The sequence below is a fragment of the Heterodontus francisci genome, chromosome 13, assembly GCF_036365525.1.
Source record: "Heterodontus francisci isolate sHetFra1 chromosome 13, sHetFra1.hap1, whole genome shotgun sequence".
NCBI lineage: Eukaryota > Metazoa > Chordata > Chondrichthyes > Heterodontiformes > Heterodontidae > Heterodontus > Heterodontus francisci.
Window position 1 is genome coordinate 82,440,788 of NC_090383.1, and position 12,111 is coordinate 82,452,898.

The window sequence follows — 12,111 nt, forward strand, 5'->3', positions numbered from 1 at the left end:
CAGGCTGGTGAGCCAGCCAGCTCTCTCTTTCCCCGGCTTTTTACATGGTCTTGCCAATCAGCAATATATGTGATTCAAGGAGGATATCATGGAAATGTTAATGTGCCCATGAATATAAAAATTCCTTAGCCAGGGGAAAGAAAATCTATTTAGTTATACTGATGTTTTCACAATATATCCCTTGAAGCTTCTGTTTGAATGCTGCCTGTGTTGTTTCTCAGACTACACAACATGCTAATGCTCTCAACTATAAGATTCTTTTCTCCCCATAGTGGGTATTTCATGGTTCCCAGTTAAATTGGTTTTCTTTCCTGGCTTCCATCTACTATCCATTTTCCTTTGTGGTTTCACTCTTTTGCTTAACTTCTTGATCACTTTCCTATCCTTTCTATTTTTCCGTAGCTGCTGATTGTCTCATTTTTATTGTGCCCAGAAGAGACAGTGGAATTATCCTGTGGAAAGTGAACCACATGCAGGATGTCTCAGCATTGGAGAAACTGCCTAGCTGCACCTTTTCTAAGGATTATGGGTAAGTTTCCCCCTCCATCCTTGCTCCCTCCTCCAGACTTTACTCACGAGAACAGAAAACTCCACAGCAGCCAAACTCATATACAAAACAAGCCCAAAAAAACATTGGCACTGACCAAGCACATCGAAAAAAAAACTTGGCTGCTGGTTCACACAAAAAGAAAAATACTCACTTGTGGTCAGAGCTCCAGAAGACACATCAAGAAGAAAAAAGTCTGTGCACGTATGTACAAAGGCAGCTAATGGATAAAGAGCTCATAAAACATTTGCTTCAACTCACCTCAGCAGACTTGTTTTTTCCCAAATCACAAAAAACTATTTGAAAAAAATTACCATTAGAAATAAAAATCCTGCCCCAAACCATAGAAAATGTTATTAATTACTATAGGGCATTTTTCACCCTTCTGATCTTTCATTTTTTACACCACTGAGTTATCAAGAGTTGATTTGTCTGGATGCCCTCAGCTGACAAACGTACAAGAGCGAGAGAGACTTACCATGTTGGTACCAGATAGTAAGGTAAGGGTGATGCTATCTTCCCTTTCTGTGATGCTAGTGTATGGTTCTGTTGGTACTGTCACCTTTCCAGTATCTCAGCCAATCTGAGTGATCTTGGGTAGTGAATGTTGGCAGGCTAATCGATAATGGGGCAAAGTAGCAAGGGAACAGAGCTGAGCCTGAACCATCTTCACCCCATATCCACAGATATATACATCCAGCTGGGCCACTGGATCATGATCAGGAGTGACAGCTATGGCTGATTTATCTCCATCCATAAGAGACACTGAGGCCCAATTGTTGCAGCTCCAATGTTGACCCAGCTGAGGTAATTAATTTGACAGATGACAGGGATTGAACCTGTAACTTCAGTAGTATATATGGCTCAGTGCCACAGGAGATGGGAAACTTTCCCACAGAACCATTGGGATAACTCCCAGACTTAGCCCTTGTGGCAATGTTGTACTGAATATAATGATGTGAAGGAACTTTGGTAACAAAGTGGCTTTGTATAATTACATTCAGTTTAGTACCATGATAAAAAAAAACAACTTATACTGTAGTTTTCATTGTGGAGGTGCCAGGACATTGGCACCGGGCTCTGTGCACTCAGAAGAGGCAGTTTTCTATTTGAATGAGAGAAAAGACACTATTGATAAATAACATTGCAGAACAATGTTAATTATATGGGGTGGGGAAACTTGGGGCTAATATTTTTATGGTAATGACATTGGGCCCAAAATTGGATGCCCCATTCTGTCAGTCTAAGTGCAGAATAGCGGGTACTACTGACTTCTACTCCTGACCCCACCAGAGTATCTGGCTTCCCAGTGGAGACACCACTTTGGGTGCATCCTTTGGACCTGCAGCAAGAGAAGGGTTGGTCAATAATGGGCCCTCAAATAAGTGCTGACAAAGAAACAGATCAGCCTCCTTCATAGGAAAACTAATTCAACCAGTGGCAACTAAGATTTCTGGGGTCTTCCAGGCCGAGAGTTCAGCCTGGAAACCAAGGGGGGCTACATTTCTACCACTTATCAGAATCTTTATGCCAGGTTTATGCCAGCATTCATATCACTGGGTGGTGGGGAGGCTGCGGCAAGGGAAATCTCACCCCCCTCCAATGTTATTGGCCATTATTGGGAGGGATGGTGATTCCCCTGGTGTCATCAGGAATTGGCTGCCTGGGTTGGGTTCTGGCTTATCTGTATCTTGCCTGAATTTCTTCTGGTTATGTTGTGCTCTCGGGTGACTTATGCCTCTGGCTCTGAGAAAATTTGGAATGCACTATTTCAATTACTATTCTGGTAAGTTATAATCACTGTACTGTGCCACTATTTATAATTTTAAAAATTGCTCCAGGAAGAAAAATATCAAATACTGGGGAACCGGGCAAACTCCAAACTTTCCTGCATTATGGGAAGACAATCTTCTTAAAGGCTGTGTAAAAACTGGGCAGCTTTAGTACACAGTGTGATAGAAAGCGCGCCTTCATTTATTCAAACAAATGAAATATCAGTGACAGGCAGATGTAATACCAGCTTCCGAATGATTGTAAAAACATACTATTGGCATCATCCTGATGATGAAAGTAAAACCAAGCCAAACACTTCAAGCTGAGGCTATGATCAACATGCTTTATTCAATTGAGTTTACATTAGACCATAAAGCAAAATGACATTTATTTAAAGAGGTTCTGTTATGATATTTGGCCTGCAAAAGGCCCCCATTGGAACTTAGAACAATAAAAAACAATTCGTTAAAAAGTCTTAGTTTTGAAGATTATTATTTGAAGTAGAATCTCATGAATAAGAAAGTTATTTGGAAAAATAAATGTTAAAAATAATTATTCATAATAGAAAGCTCCTTTTAAAAGGAAAAATTATCCCAACTTCTGGGAAAAAAGGAAACATATTCTGGGAAAAAGAGTAGTTTAACTTGCTGGAAGTCTATGGCGACATATCAGATAAGTTAGTAAGAATGTGAGTCAGGACTCTATATTCCAAAACTCTTGCCTGTCCACCCCTCCACTCAGCACAAGCACAATAGCATATACTCTGACTAAACCTCAGATGCCAGGAAAGCCAAGAAATTCCTTGATTTGCTGGCAGTGAATTTTGTGACAAGGAAGCAGACTGAACATGGCTCATTTTCTTCCTCCCTGTCCTCAATGTTCTAGAGACAGTGTATAAGAACTGGCTCACTATCCTGGAGAAAAAGTTGCAACAAGATTCCAAGATAATGGCACAGACACAAAGAACACTGTAAATGATTGTGTTACTTGGCACAAGACAGTCCATATTAAGAAATATATGGGATCTGAATCAACTACATGTTTGTTAATTGGTATCAAAGACTGTGAACCAGATGAATCTTTCTACTTAATAATAAAATAAAAGCAAAATACTGCAGATGTTGGAAATCTGAAAAAGAAACAAGAAATGCTGGAAATACTCAGCAGGTCTGGCAGCATCTGTGGAAAGAGAAGCTGAGTTAACATTTCAGGTCTGTGACCCTTCATCAGAACTGGCAAATGTTAGAAATGTAATATGTTTTAAGTAACTAAAGCGGAGGTGGGGCAAGAGATAACAAAAGGCAAGGTGTTGATAGGACAGAGGGTCACAGAGAATAACTGACCAGAAGGTCATGGAGCAAAGGCAAACGGTATGTAAACGAAATGCTGAAAGACGAAGTGTTAGTGCAGAGAGGGTGTTAATTGACATAAAAATGAACAGCCCTGGCCTAAAGCACAAACATGAAGAAAAAACAGCAGGTAGGCACATGGTAAATAAATGAATAATGAAACAAACTAAAATAAAATAAACTAAAAAAAATATAATAAATAACAAAAAAGAAAAAATAACTAAAAATAAAAAGGGGGGCCCGTCATGCTCTGAAATTATTGCCTTTGCTTGTGTCATTCTGAAGTGAGTGATTAGGATGCATGTGAGAGAAGTTTCAGGTCGCTCACTCTCTGATTCCTCCCTCGTATCTGGGCAGAAACACCTGATTCCCATTCTCTGGCTAACTCGAGAGCAGGGTTTAAATCAGGAACATTGAGATCATCAGTATATCCACAAATCTGTAAGGTGTGTTCTAACATTAAGAGGCTATGTCAGTACAGATGCACTATAAACTGTACTGTGCAAACTAACGAAAACACACAAATTAAGAATTACATTCTTTTAGTTTATACTAGTTGATATCCCATGGCAATGCTCATGGTATCAGAGGAATGAGTGGTGCATGATAAACGATTGCATCGTTAGAAATTATTTACATCGGGATGTCCCATTGTAACTGTTTAAATAGACGTACTTAATGTTACACGTTGATGTAAAAAGCATGAGCAAAATTATGGCAATAGGATGTGAAGTTTGTGGATAGGAAATGCGAACATATGCAACATTTTTAATGTAATGGATGGAATTTCCTGAAAGGTTTTGGCATAACTGCTGTTTAAGAGCAGAGTTGCAAATGCTCTTTCCAAGGAAATTAACATGTAAGTGATTTCCACCAGTTTTACACCAAAACATTGCTATGTACAAATTATTTGAATGCTTTGGTGTGGCATCAGAATCTGTCACGTTAAAAAGAAAAACACATTTTCTTAAATGTACATTAATGATGGTTTCAAACTTTAATTTTTATAGTGTCAAGATAAGAACTTAAACTGTGGACCTTCTAAACACAAAGAAATACAAACTGAATATATGCAACATGTTTTCATATTTTAACCTTTAAATCCTGGTATCATTGTAGTAAATCTGTGTTGTACCCCTTCCAAGCCAAGGTATATTTCCTGAAGATCGGTGCCCAAAACTGAATGCAGTATTCCAAGTGGGGTCTGAGCAAGGCTGTATACAACAGAAACATCACTTTGTCACTTTTGTATTCTGACCTCTTTGACATTAAGGCCAACATTCCATTAAGCTTTTTGGTTGATTTTTATATGATTTGTGTACATGGACACCCAAATCCCTTTGGTCCTTTGCAGCTCCTATTCCCTCAACATTAAGGGGCTATTTTGATTTTTATTCCTCTCAGATCCAAAATAGATGATCGCGCACATCCCACATTGAACTCCATCTACTATAATTTTGCCTACTCACTTGGTCTGTCTATTTGTAGCTTCCTGCTCCCACTTATACTGTGTCTCCTAACCTAATGTTATCTACAAGCTTGGATATAAAGTTCTTTATGCCTTCATCCAAGCCATTAACATATATGATGAAAAGCTAAGGCCCCAGCATAGATCCCTGGGGAACACTACTTGGCACCTCTCAATGATCAGAGAATGTTCATTTTATCCCTACCCTGTCTCCTTTCTTTCAACCAATTACTAACCAATGTCACAAGGTTACGTCCAATTCCATGCACTTTCATTTTCGCTAATATCTTGTACAGAACCTTATCAAAAGCCTTCTGTAAGTCTATATGTATATATACTTCCATATACATTCCCCTACCCATCATGCCAGGGAGACCCTTAAAAAATTCAACCAGATTAGTCAGACATGACCTAACTTTCAACAATCCATGCTCACTTTCTTTGATGAGCCTACACTTGTTCAAGTGTTCGACCACGTTGTCCCAGAAGACTGATTCCAGTAACTTCCCACACTGATCCTTACTTCCCTCATGAGATTCTCAGGAAATTTTGCCATTAATTGTTATCGGGAAGATCGATGTAGAAATTAGCATAAACTTTGGTGCAATTTCAGCATATGTTTCAACAAGGAAATTCCGACCCATTTTTAGATTTAATGTGCCTTTGGAAAAAAAAACTTTCAACAGAGATGGTGGGCCAAAATCTATGTTCACTATAATTAATGGCAGTAATATGCAATTGGACAGGTGACCTTAAAAATCGGGGAAATATTACAATATTGGCAGTGCTGCATGGAAGTATGATTCAATTTCAGAATGAAAGGTTGTGGAATATTTAAGTCGTTTTTTCAGTTCACGAGTTTAAAAGCTCAACAACAAAAAAGAGAATTCTTAATTCTTCTCAGTGCTGCCAATAAGAACAACCATCATGAACAGTTATAGGGCTGGAATTTCCTGCATGATCCCACCCAAAGTCAAGTGGGATTACGGTAGAGAATAACAGAGAGGAATTATGTGGTGAAACCTTTCGCAGATCCACTGTCACAAATGGGATTTCCCACCCGTACTGGAACTGTTGCTGGCTGCTCCTTTCCTGCTTGCCACATGCAAGTTGGGGTAAAGTATCTGGGGCCCAGTCCTCAGAGGAATTCCCCATTTTCAGAGTACCTCTGCCCTTTTAGGGTCCCTCACTGCCTGTTCTTTTGCTGTGGTTGTAACCTCACTGCAGCTCTATTTGGAAGGTCTTCTTCACACTGTCAGACTCCTGCTTAGTAGTGGGAACCCACTAGAAATCCATTGGTTATCAGAATCCTGGCCACGCTCTTGGTAGCAGTTTTAACATAAAATGATATGTCTGTTAATGTTATGTTTACTAGAATAACAAATAAGGAATAGGTAATATGACTACAAGTCTCACTGCAGGAGTTGAGTACAATGTCTAAGAGGACACATTAGTGGGATGGTGGTCAGTAAGGAAGGGTTGTCTTCCAGATGAGATGCTATCTACCTGTTATGATGGTTCAGATAGATGTAAAAGATTGCAATACTTGCATTCTACTGATATCTTGGACAACATTCTTCCCTCTTTCAATATCACCACAACCAGAGCAACTACACATTCAATCATTAGCTATTTTGGAACCTTGAAGGGGGGCCTTTGTGTCTGGCACCAAAATGTGTGCAATATTGACGGTGACCATGCTGCTGGCACCATATTGCAGTACGCCATTCTGGTGAGGAGGAAAATTGACCAGCTAGTGCACACCGCCAACTAGCAGGTAAGGTCTGTTGCTAGTGATTATATACAAAAGAAACACTACAAAAGTAGCTCAGTCTTCTAAATGAAAGTCTACACAAAGTTTTCATTTACAATTAGAGGCTTCTCATTAAACTCACAATGTGTTTGAAATAAATTAACTCAAAGAAGATGACGGCAGACCTGGATAAAGGCTACCGTCTTATTTTATTAGTCCATAAAAGCTAAATCGTATTATTCAGCTGAAATTTTCAAAAAAGGAAACTGTGCTCAATTTAAACAGCATTGGCAAGTGTTCAAAAGGTGATGGTGTGCAGATTTGAGTTTTGAAAATTGTGAAATACAACCTATCTAAACCAGCAACGTTTTTTTTGTGAACTTTGAAAAACTTTTGAACAACTCAGCACAAAAAGATCAATATGAAACCAAATGTGGAAGAATGAACACTGCAGCATTGTGCTTACATAGACTTGCTCAATACATAGATGCTCACACATAGAGCTGTGGATTACAAGGCAGTAACTACATAAAGGGGTTAGTTTAAGAACCATCATTGTCTTCACAGCATTTAAATCATTTCCAGCCACACTTATCCTTCGATCTTTAATTCAGTTATTATTCATCCATCTTTTTAAAAAATGTTTAATCTATACAACATTAATTATTTTAACTGGATCCTATTCCTCATACCCAGTAGCCACTTCCCTAGGGAGGAACATTATTCCTAAGGGTAAATATTGCTCAGCTCCACTTTTAGTGGGGAGCCTCATTTGATGGGAGCACAGATTGGACAATTGGGATGAAGTCAGCGCACCTGATGCACTGCACTCTTGATTTACTGGCGATTAGTTTTAACAACTGGAAAATTTGGAATATCACAAATCAGGCAATCGTTTGTCATTCTACCAAATATATCAAAACCAAAGCTGACGTTCATACTGGGAGTATGGAGCAAAATAGACTCTGTAGTGTCAAGATTTACTTCAGCCTTTTTAATTGTTAATTTGTTTGTATCCTCTAGCTTGGACTAATAGTCTGTTAAATAAACCATATCAATCTATATTATCCATTCCTTTCAGCAGACACAAATCCTGGATCATGGCTTCATTTAGATTGTCTCATTAACTATGGGACATTGAGTAGTTTAATAGTATCAACTTAGTCCCAAACGCGACATGAAATCGTGTGACATTGATCACAAGTCGTGGGAGTCAGTTGCCAGCATTCGCCAGAGCTGACGGGCAGCCATAAAGACAGGGCTAAATTGTGGCGAGTCGAAGAGACTTAGTAGTTGGCAGGAAAAAAGACAGAGGCGCAAGGGGAGAGCCAACTGTGCAACAGCCCCAACAAACAAATTTCTCTGCAGCACCTGTGGAAGAGCCTGTCACTCCAGAATTGGCCTTTATAGCCACTCCAGGCGCTGCTTCACAAACCACTGACCACCTCCAGGCGCGTATCCATTGTCTCTCGAGATAAGGAGGCCCAAAAGAAGTCCCATGATATATCACATCAGTGAAACCTGTTTGATTCTTTATTTTTATATAAATTTCTTCTGCACATTGGATACCAACAGGGTATAATTGACCAAGCACAACATAAAAGTAAGGCTTATTTAATACTGTTTATCTTAAGTCTAAAACTTAACAAGGGTGGAAAGCACACAACATTGGCTCCAGTGCTTGTTGGGAGTACGCATATGGGTTGAAATTACACTTTGTATTATCAGTAACAAATAAATTGATACTTTTGCATAAAGTTCCCTGTCCAATATTTTAGCAGAGGCTTTATTACATCTTAAAATAAACAAACTGAGGCTTAGAGAGATAAGTGTAATGCTTGTTACGAATATTATACAGTATCATTTCATCCCTTTAGACAGAGGCAGAGGCTGGTTTAAAGGTGAGGATTCATCTTGTGTTTAAACTTCAGCTTCTGCAACCAGGCTCACTGGAGCACGATACAACATATAGACAGGATTTGTGCGGACAGTGAACAGAAGAACAAAATAACATAAGAAATAGGAGCAGGAGTAGACCATATGGCCCCTCGAGCGTGCACCGCCATTCAAGATGATCATAGCTGATCTACTTCAACTCCACTTTCTTGCCCGTACCCTATATCCCTTGAATCCCTGAGCCATCAAAAATCAGCCTTAAGTATATTCAACAATGGAGCATCCACAACCCTCTGGGGTAGACAATTCCAAAGATTCACAATCCTTTGAGAGAAGACGTTGTTCCTCATTACAGTCCTAAATGATCAACCCCTTATCCTGAGACTGTGCCTTCGTGTTCTAGATTCCCCAGCCAGGGAAAACAGCTTCTTAGGGCTGAATTTTACAAGCCCCCCCAATGTCAGGGGTTGTGGCAGGGGGGCCGAGAAAATCATTCCGGGAGAGGCCCGCCACAGGCTTCGACACCAGGAAGGCCCTGCCCCATTTTACGGTCGGTGGTGAGGCTTCGTGGTGGCCCCCCTGCCACCTGGCACTGGAACCTAAATTTAAATATGTAAATAAATTTAAGTCACTGAATAATTACTTACCTTTTCACGACAGCCAACATACGCTGAAATTCCAGCCGGTTGACGGAAGTCCCTGGCGGGGAGGGGGGTGGAGTGAAGTTTTCAGGGTGTTGGGGGGGGGGGGGGGGTGGTGGGGAAAACTGTTACTATTGGCTGAGGGGATGGTGGGAATGGGTTGAAGACCAAAGACATTAAAGTTTGGGGGTGAAAGTTCTGGAACGGCAAAAACATTTTTTCAGGGGGTGAGGGAAGTAAATAACTTGTTTGGTCATTGTGGGAGTGGAAGAGGAGCTTTGATCTTTCATTGAATGTTTAAATTTAAATGCAACTTGCAGTTTACTTTAAAAATGTAAATGATTTATCAGGACATGAAGCCCTTTAAAAATGGTGGCGCCAGACACCGTTGCCAGGGATGAGCGCTCGGCTCCTCTACAACATCAGGGATGGTCGTTCTGTCCCTCCATATTAATGAGCTGCCATGCAAAATATCATGGCGGCTCGGCAACAGGTGGTCCGCACGCGTGGACTACCATCTTGGAAGCCCTCCGACGAGATCAGCGACGAACTCGTAAAATGCAGCCCTCTGTGTTTACCCTGTCAAGCGCCTTCAGAATCTTGTAAGTTTCAAAGAACAAAGAACAAAGAACAGTACAGCACAGGAACAGGCCATTCGGCCCTCCAAGCCTACGCCGATCTTGATGCCTGCCGAAACTTACACCTTCTGCACTTCCGGGGCCCATATCCCTCTATTCCCTTCCTATTCATATATTTGTCAAGATGTCTCTTAAACGTCGCTATCGTATCTGCTTCCACCACCTCCCCTGGCAGCAAGTTCCAGGCACTCACCACCCTCTGTGTAAAAAACTTGCCTCGCACATCCCCTCTAAACTTTGCCCCTCACACCTTAAACCTATGTCCCCTAGTAACTGACTCTTCCACCCTGGGAAAAAGCTTCTGACTATCCACTCTGTCCATGCCGCTCATAACTTTGTAAACCTCTATCATGTCGCGCCTCCACCTCCGTCGTTCCAGTGAAAACAATCCGAGTTTTTCCAACCTCTCCTCATAGCTAATGCCCTCCAGACCAGGCAACATCCTGGTAAACCTCCTCTGTACCCTCTCCAAAGCCTCCAAGTCCTTCTGGTAGTGTGGCGACCAGAATTGCACGCAATATTCTAAGTGTGGCCTAACTAAGGTTCTGTACAGCTGTAACATGACTTGCCAATTTTTATACTCTATGCCCCGACCGATGAAGGCAAGCATGCCGAATGCCTTCTTGACTACCTTATCCACCTGCGTTGCCACTTTCAGTGACCTGTGGACCTATACGCCCAGATCTTTCTGCCTGTCAATACTCCTAAGGGTTCTGCCATTTACTGTATACCTCCCACCTGCATTAGACCTTCCAAAATGCATTACCTCACATTTGTCCGGATTAAACTCCATCTGCCATTTCTCCGCCCAAGTCTCCAACCGATCTATATCCTGCTGTATCCTCTCACAATCCTCATCATTATCCGCAACTCCACCAACCTTTGTGTCGTCCGCAAACTTACTAATCAGACCAGCTACATTTTCCTCCAAATCATTTATATATACTACAAACAGCACAGGTCCCAGCACTGATCCCTGCGGAACACCACTAGTCACATCCCTCCATTCAGAAAAACACCCATCCACTGTTACCCTCTGTCTTCTGTGACTGAGCCAGTTCTGTATCCATCTTGCCAGCTCACCTCTGATCCCGTGTGACTTCACCTTTTGTACCAGCCTGCCATGCGGGACCTTGTCAAAGGCTTTACTAAAGTCCATATAGACAACATCCACCGCCCTTCCCTCATCAATCATCTTCGTCACTTCCTCAGAAAACTCAATCAAATTAGTAAGACACGACCTCCCCTTCACAAAACCATGTTGTCTCTCGCTAATAAGTTCGTTTGTTTCCAAATGGGAGTAAATCCTGTCCCGAAGAATCCTCTCTAATAGTTTCCTTACCACTGACGTAAGGCTCACCGGCCTATAATTTCCTGGATTATCCTTACCACCCTTCTTAAACAAAGGAACATTGGCTATTCTCCAGTCCTCTGGGACCTCACCTGTAGCCAATGAGGATGCAAAGATTTCTGTCAAGGCCCCAGCAATTTCTTCCCTTGCCTCCCTCAGTATTCTAGGGTAGATCCCATCAGGCCCTGGGGACTTATCTACCTTAATGCTTTGCAAGACATCCAACACCTCCTCCTTTTTGATAATGAGATGACTGAGACTATCTGCACTCCCTTCCCTAGGCTCATCATCCACCAAGTCCTTCTCCTTGGTGAATACTGATGCAAAGTACTCATTTAGCACCTCACCCATTTCCTCTGGCTCCACGCATAGATTCCCATCTCTGTCCTTGAGTGGGCCAACCCTTTCGAAGATCACCTTTCGTTCATCGAAACTCCAGAGAGTATAGGCCCAATTTACTCAGCCTCTCATAATAGGGCAACCCTTTCATCTCAGAAACCTTCTCTGTACTGCCTCCATTGCAAGCATAGTCTTTCCTAAATATGGAGACCAAAACTGCACTCAGTACTCCAGGGGTTGAATTTTGTTAGGAGGCCACTGGTCCCGATGTAGGGATTGGAAGCAGGTGCAGCTTCCACTGGGGTAATGAGTGGCCGGCCGCACATGATCAAGCGGTGGCTAGCCAATTAAGGACT